Genomic DNA, 7,879 nt, shown 5'->3' with positions numbered 1-7,879 from the left:
GACCCGGCCAGGGCTGGCCCAGCACTCCTGGCCCAGGGCCACTGCCCGTAATCACCATTGGATTAAAAAAAAAAAACAAAAAACAGTAAAGCCTAGCCATGAACCCCACTAAATTAATTTCTGTTATCATGGTTGGTGTCTAACATTAAAGAAACCCTTTGCAATACCTGTCAGGTCTAAATTTGGACACTCTAATCAAATTGCATAGCATAGTTCCGTGCCCTTCCCTGAAATCGCCTTTATTTTTTCCCCCGTTGCATAGCAATGTAAGTAACACACCACAGTCCAGCCAGCCACACACGGTGGTTTAGAGAGAAACCTGGGCATGTTTATTCCTTCGTTTGTTGTTGTACGCTTAGCGTCTTCCTATCATTGTGCTTTCGAGCTGCTCAGGGTTACCCACCAACAGGAAGCGGGACTGTTCATTGTTGAAAGGCAGATGCCATATAAGGCGTGTGTGAAGTCAATTTCTTTCCTTCTTACCATGATTGGTGCAGCTTTGGGGTTTCACTGGGTGATGCCTGACAGGTGCTGTTAGGAGAGACGGTGTCACGTGGTCTCGGGAGTGGAAAATGTTTGAATAGACGGCAGCTTACAGGCGTTGCCTCCTCCTCTTCCCCAAACTTCTTTCAAACTATAACTTCGGAGCTCCGGCCTGTTGAGAAAGACTGCTTTAAAAAAAAATGCCTGAGGAAAGTATTCTTGGGGTCCACCTAAAAGCTAGGTCATTCCAGGAGGCAGTCAGGAATTTCCTGGGCCTTGTTGCGGGATAGTCTTTATTTCTGGTTTTTGTCAAGGTGGGAAGAGAGTGGGCTGGTGGCTTTACATTTTGGATATTTAATCCTCACAGTGACCCTCAGCTGTCACCCCCAGTTTACATGTGACAAAACAGGGAGGCTTGCGGACTGAAGGGTCCGGGGTTCGATTCCGGTCAAGGGCATGTACCTTGGTTGCGGACACATCCCCAGTAGGGGCGGTGTGAGAGGCAGCTGATTGATGTTTCTAACTCTCTATCCGTCTCCTTTTTTCTCTGTCAAAAATCAATAAAATATATTAAAAACAAACAAACAAACAGGGAGGCTTGCTCAGGGACTCGGAACCAGCCAGGACGGAGCTGGGCTTCTGTGTGTGGCCCAGACTCAGTGGTGGTAACGACTCCAAGGCTGCCGACTAAGGGGACCTGCACTGTCCAATATGGTGACTACGCTCCTAATCACACGAGGCTAGCAAATTCAATTAGTATGCAAAGACATCTAATATGCAGCTCCTAAGCCGCACTAGCCACATTCCAATGCTCAATAACCATCGATGGCTAGTGGCTGCAGTACTGGACAGCACCGAGAGAGAACACGTGCACCTATATCACTGGAGAAAGTTCTATCGGATAGCTCTTGCCTACATAGCGTTATTCTTTCTCTCATAAATTATTTCCCCCGTTTTTCTTTTATTGGGTCTTGTAAACACTAAAACCAAAGAGAGAGAGGAAACCGTCCCTGGAGGGGGCACTGGCACAGCGAGGAGGTTTAGAAAACTCAGGGATTTCCGTGTGTTGTGAAAAGAGTGTAGAGCGAACCTCAGAATTAGTAGAGGAAGCAGCGGAGGGCCAGGTCGTTGGTGCCTTGGGAGTGGTGTTTTGTCTCTTGAGTCAGGTTACGTTTCGGTTTGAGTGTAACATTAGCAAGCCTACCAGCATAATAACACTAAGCGCTGGGCACTCACCGCTCTACGTCTGTAACGTGAACTCATTTAATCTCGTGGGGAGGCACTATTGTTACCTTCACTTTGCAGTCGAGGAAGCTGAGGGTGAGAGAGGTTAGGTGACTTGCCCAAGATCACAGACTAGTACAGGGGTCCTCAAACTACAGCCCGCGGGCCACATGCAAATACAAATATTGTATTTGTTCCCGTTTTGTTTTTTTACTTCAAAATAAGATATGTGCAGTGTGCATAGGAATTTGTTCATAGTTTTTTTTTAAACTATAGTCCAGCCCTCCAGCTGTCTGAGGGACAGTGAACTGGCCCCCTGTTTAAAAAGATTGAGGACCCTTGAACTAGTACATGGCAGAGCCCGATTGGAACGCAGGAGGCCGTGGAGCCCCCGTGTTCATCCCTCCAGCTGCTCAACACCACAGCCCGGTGCATGCGCATGTTTTGTTAAGACCCTGTGTAAGGGCGTCGCTATTCAGTGTGAACACTCATAAGAGGTAACATTTCTAGAAGAGCAGTTGGCAAATGTTCCGAAGAGTGTGCCAAGCCCTCCCCTCCCCATCATAGTGGGGATTGGGAAGGAGTCAGCTGATAAGCTGGAGAGTCAGGCAGGGCTGGCCAAGTCCCGCTGTGGGCAGGGGCAGGGGCCTTGGAAGCTGCTGCCACTCACCCAGGAAGGCCCTTGCTCTCCCTGTGCACCCTCCAGTCTGTCCAGTCCCCTGTAAATGCCCGGCCCTCCCTGCCTTCATGCCCACAGTGGTTTCTGGTAAAATTGCTGTTAAGAACAATCTCTTTGGAACACCAAACTAGCCTTTCATGATTTCTACTGGATTCCATCCAAGCTAACATTTTAATAAATAAAGTGCTGTGGCTTGTCCGAGTCTAACCTGAGTTCTGCTGAAACATTTGATTCTCCCATTGTCTGTCTGTAACAACTAAAATTGGGTGATGATCTTTGTCATTGACTGATATTTAAGAATCCTGTTTATCTGCTCAAGAGTAGTTCTTGCAGGCTTTTTCTTTAATCCTTACCCAAGGATATGTTTTACTGCTGAGAGAGAGAGAGAGAGAGAGAGAGAGAGAGAGAGAGAGAGAGAGAGAAACATCTGTGTCAAAGAGAAACATCAATCAGCTGCCTCCCTTATGCTCCCCAACTGGGGATCAAACCCGCAACCTAGGTATGTGCCCTTATTGGGAATTGAACCAGCAACCTCTTGGTGTACAAGATGACACTCCAAACAACTGAGCCACCTGACCAGGGCTCTCGAGCTATCTTGAAAGATATTAGGCTATTAAGTAAATATTGTTTAATGTCCTGTCTTTGTTGACATAAAGCTCGATAGAGATGAGATGTCGCAGTAGTCAGTGTAGCCCTCAGGTAACTGTTTACTCAGTGGCTGAGCCTGGGACAAGAGCCAGCTGGATGCTGCAAGGAAGAAGTCCAGAGAACACAGACCATTGTTGTCCTCCTGGGTGAGGGAAGGCAGACGTCACGTGTAAGCCACTTGGGTGACCTGGCGGGTTAGATTTTAGTTCTCTGTGTATTTGATGTTCACTTGATAAAGCCATCTGCTCCCTGGAACCCCTAGCCAGTGGTCTGTGACATTTATTTTGCTGTTTAAAGGAAACTATGCAGCTATCATCTTTCTCCCAATTCTTGCTGGCCCCTCCTCCCCTCCTCCTCTCCCTATATTTCTCTAGGGAAAGCACATTACTAGTTGTGTAACCATGGAATAAATACAACACACTCTCCACTATTTATATTTATCAGCCTCATCATTCACAGCAAGCTTTTCACCAGGTTAGTTTCCTGCCCTGAGCGTGGTATCCCCCCAGCACCTCTCTACTGTCTCCTGGCAATGCCACTTGATCCACGCAGGTTACTTCATAACAACCTAAACAGAACAAGGTATGTTTAGCACAAACACATAACCTGAAGTTCTCTCCAAGATGCATAAAACTCCCGATGTGGTCGTGGTTTGGAGCGTGGAACCCTTCCATCAGTGCACAGAATTAAGCACGGATTGATTTAAAAATAGATCCTTACCTGAAGGAGGTCTTTCAGGAATTCCTTAGCATGCGCCGTTCCTAGGAAATTATGAGGAGGAAAGTCCTAGGGGAAATCAGAACCACAGATATCTTACGATTAGCCATCTCCTCACCCCTGCCAGGGTCCCGCCCCCAATTCCACCTCACCTGGTCCTGACGTTGAGACAAGGGCAGCCAGGGTCCTCGGGGGTGCTTGTGCACGATGTCCTGTGGCACTGGGCTCCTGTGTTTCTTGACAAAATCCTCAATTCTGAGGACGTGCCATCTGAATCCTTGTCTTGGCTTTCACCGGGATGAAAGCGTTGGGAGCTGCTTTCCTCTTGGAGAAAATTAGCATCGTCTTCCAGAGCACATGTGCCTCTGCCGGCCGCCTGCCGAAGGGCGAGACCACTGCTCTGTGTGTCAGGCTGGTGTGCAGTCACGTCAGGAAGCGTGAGTGCTCGTCACGTGACTCCATCAGGGTTGAGAATTGCCAAGAGCACATATCAGCTTAAAAGCCTTTAATGGCAGCTGTGGGGTTGAAGTGTCAGTTCCAACTCTGTGTGACTTCATCCCAAAGAAGAGAAATGCAAATGAGTTGGGTCATGTATATACATGGTGTTCACCCTGCAGAAGCCAGCATCCGGTATGGCCTTTGTCCATTCTTTCATGAGTGGAGTATGCGTGTTGCTATAATGGTGTTAAATGCTCATATGCTCCTGCCTGTAAAAGGCATGTATAGAGTTACTCTGTGTGTCCATGTATGATGCAAAGCACACATCCCCCGCAGGTTTAGGAAACAGAACTGACACGCGTGCTCTAGTTTTGTCTTGTTTTTCTGTGGGCAGATGTTTGCTGTGTTCACACTGCCTTCCGAGCTGTCTGCAGTGTTGGTGCAAATGAATTTGAAAACAGTACTTGGCCAGGCATTCCCTCGAAGGGCTGTGAGGGCGGTCCTGTCAGCCTGCCAGAACTTTCCCTGCGGCTCCTCACTGTGTCTGGCCTCAGGCGACCCTCCTAATGGTTCCCACAAAGGAAGTGGCTCCCATCTCCCCTCCAGGCTCAGCCATGGGCTCTCCAAGCTGGTAGCAAGCTAAGCAGAAGCCATGAGCCACGGTTGCCCCAACTCGCCCCTGAAGTCCCAGGCTCTGACCTCCCCCAGACTCCTCCCTCCCCAACACAGTGTTCCAGGTAAGGAAGTGAAGTCCTTACTCACACTGTCCACTCCTCTCTCCAGCCCTTCCCTGCTCAGGGACTTCTAAGTCATTCTTCCAGATATAAATCAAAATGGAATGGCTTGTGCGGAGCACTGGTTGTCCCTGGACAGTGAGCTCATTGCCTGCATGTACATTGGCTAGTTTATGCAGTTACCTTCCCTGTTAGGGTGAGTCCTGTCCTTTTCATCGCTTCCCTGATGGCTAGCACCGTCCCTGGCCAGGACCACAGCTGATCCCCTAAAAGACGGGGAGGAAGTGAGAGGAGATGTGGCTGGGGACAAAAGAAGGAGAGGGACAAAAGGAGGTCGCCCCGTGTTCCGTATTTGTTCTGACAGTGGCTGGGGTGCAGTGTTGTGGCTGAGACTGAAAGGAGAGGAAGTATGGGTGGGGGCTGGGGCTTTGTTCTACGAAGGTTAAAACGCAGGATTCCAGGGGGCTGCAGGCTTCTGGCACGTCACTCAGTGAACCTTCTCTTCCAGGATGGGGGACCCACAGAGCGATGGGACGCCATGACAGTGGCCTCGCTCACTGTGTTCCTGGCTGGGCTAGACTTGGTGTGATTTTTTTCCCAAGCAATTTCTAGTAGAGCTACCCAAGCCCAGCGAACACAGTCATTCAAGAGCCTTACAGGAACGGGGAGTTTAAAAGGACCCTTTTGGCTACATGGTCTCTGTCGATGCCACTTTCCAGAGCAGTGATTGCTGTCCTGAGCAGCCTGGGGCCTGGCCGGTCCTCCCCAGTGTCCCTGCCGGCGAGCAGCGGCGGGCGGGAGGATTCCCTCCACACAGTGATGACATTCAGCTAAGCCACAGTTTCCTTGACTCAGGAGGAAACCCGTGTGGTTTGGGGTTTGGGGGGGCGTGGATGAGCAAAGTGCAGATATTTTCTCATTGTCCCGTGGCTTTAAATTGCAACCTCTCTTTTAATTTTCCATTATGCCACAAACACATCTGTGCCAGTCGCGGACAAATGTATTCCATCTGGGGGGATGATCCAGACAGCCATAAATTAGAGTCTGTGGACGGAGTTGCCAAAAATGTGGCCACGGGATAGGGTGTCCCTGGGACCAGTCCCCTCCCCCACAGTCTGCTGGGTGGCTGCAGGCCTTGGCCTGACGCCTCTGTCAATAATTTCGCTTTGTGTTTGGAAACTCTTTCCATCAAGTCGCCACGGAGGCGGGCAGGCAGGGGTGTCTCCGAGGCTCTGTGGGCACATCCGCCCCTCGGCCTAGGATGAGGCTTTCCCAAGGGCATCGCTCTCTCTCCCACACCTGAAACAGCAATGACCTTGATGCTGGTTCCCTCCCAAACTAAAGGGAAACTCTCCCCATTTTGTCTTGATCGAGCAAACTACCATATTATACTTTTAAAAACCACAACATTTTAAAACTTAGAAGCGTACTAGGTGCTTACTGCAGAAGACTTAGAAAATAGAACGAAAAGAAAAAGTCAACTGCAGCCCCACCCTTCAGAGATAGAGATTATTAATGTTTTAGCATGATTTCTTCCAATGTTTTTCCATGCGATGCTACCCTTTTTAAAAATAAAAATAAAATCCTTTCAAGCTGGTGGAGCCCAGTGCCTGGGTCTGCCCTCACATTATCCAATTAGTGCTTAACTCAGCGCTGGAAACTCTTAGAGACTCCAGCTGGTCGAGCCGCCCTCTAACTCCTCCTCGCTGAAGTCATGCCACCCTTCTGAGGACCCGGCCACCGAGGGAGCTGGCCCAGAGGGGACAGAGCCCGCAGGAAAGATCCTCAGATTAAACCCAGCCAGCTGGCCCCACGGGGCGGTGCCGGTCTTACAAATAGCCCCCCCGATAGAAGGATCCCGTGGACAAAGGGCCCTGCCGGCCCCTGACTTTGAAATTATTTTTCCTTATTAAACCTTAACCTCGCTGACCACGTCCTTCTGTCTCCCTGTGGGGAGGCACAGCCTCTAGCAGCCTCTACCCTGTTCCCAGGTGAGAGGCCAGGGCAGCCCAATGCTAACTGGAGGGGTTGGCAGAACGAGGGGCTACTTTTACATCTCAGCACCCTTGCCCCGGTGCCTTGAGTCCCAAAGGTGCCCAGTGAATGTCTGTGGATGGATTGATCCGATGAAATTCCAGATGGGTGTGTGTGGACAAGGGTGTGCGGGGCTGGAGCCTGCCGGGGCATTGGGGACCGTCCCGTGGAGGCAGGACAGGCCCCCGGCTTCGGTGGGGAGCCTCACGAGGCCCTCAGAGTGGCCACAGGGAGCAGGCGATGACCCTGCCAGCTGCCAGCCTGCCTGCCGCTGCCCGCGCCAGCCACTCAGCCTCTCCATGAGCCGCAGGGCACACAGACCATGCTTTTTCAGAAAATTATTTTTTCCTTTCTCACTTTCCATGGAAACTCAAAATAGCAACCAAAAAAAAACGGTCAAGCTCCCTCCCCGCCTGCAGGGCAGTGACCGTGACCGAGGAGGCCCCAAGGGAGGGGAGGGGGGTTCAGATGCCTCTGAACCAGCTCTCTCACTGGGCACTGCGTGCCCATGGGGAGTGGGCAGGTCGGAGGTGGTGTGTTTGCTTCCAAATTAGAGAAGCGTGTTTCCCCCGGGTCTTGGAGTTCATCCTGCTCTTGGTGACCCAGGTTGGAAACACTGCCCCCTCTCTGTGTGGCGTTGGCCAGGAGGTCCAGAGTGCCCTTAAGGGACAGGGGGGCAGGCACCGGTGCCTTCCAGGGGGCCCAGGGCTGGGTATGCCCATGACCCCGGGGCAGCCTGCAGAACGGGGGAAACTCCAGTTCCAGCGCCACATCAGGGACCCAGGGGCTCTAAGCACTTCATGTCACCTCCTCTGTGAAACGTGAAGGATGTGGCCTTCCAGCCCCCAGCACCCTGGGGCACCGCTCGCTCCTGGGTACACGCACTTCCCTCGCCTTCTTTATAAAGCTCTCCGCTTGCTTT

General features: G+C 51.1%; 1 long non-coding RNA gene across 1 annotated transcript; it reads right to left on the bottom strand.

The window, feature by feature from the left end:
- Positions 1-223: 223 nt before the first annotated feature.
- LOC107182985 lies at positions 224-4,168 on the bottom strand. Its single transcript, XR_001513763.1, has 3 exons — positions 3,904-4,168; positions 3,755-3,820; positions 224-655 (listed from the first exon to the last, which is right to left on the bottom strand). It is a non-coding gene; the product is annotated as an uncharacterized LOC107182985 (long non-coding RNA).
- Positions 4,169-7,879: the final 3,711 nt, after the last annotated feature.

The sequence above is a fragment of the Myotis davidii genome, unplaced genomic scaffold (genome assembly GCF_000327345.1).
Source record: "Myotis davidii unplaced genomic scaffold, ASM32734v1 scaffold217, whole genome shotgun sequence".
Lineage (NCBI taxonomy): Eukaryota > Metazoa > Chordata > Mammalia > Chiroptera > Vespertilionidae > Myotis > Myotis davidii.
This window is presented reverse-complemented; position numbering and strand designations above follow the sequence as displayed.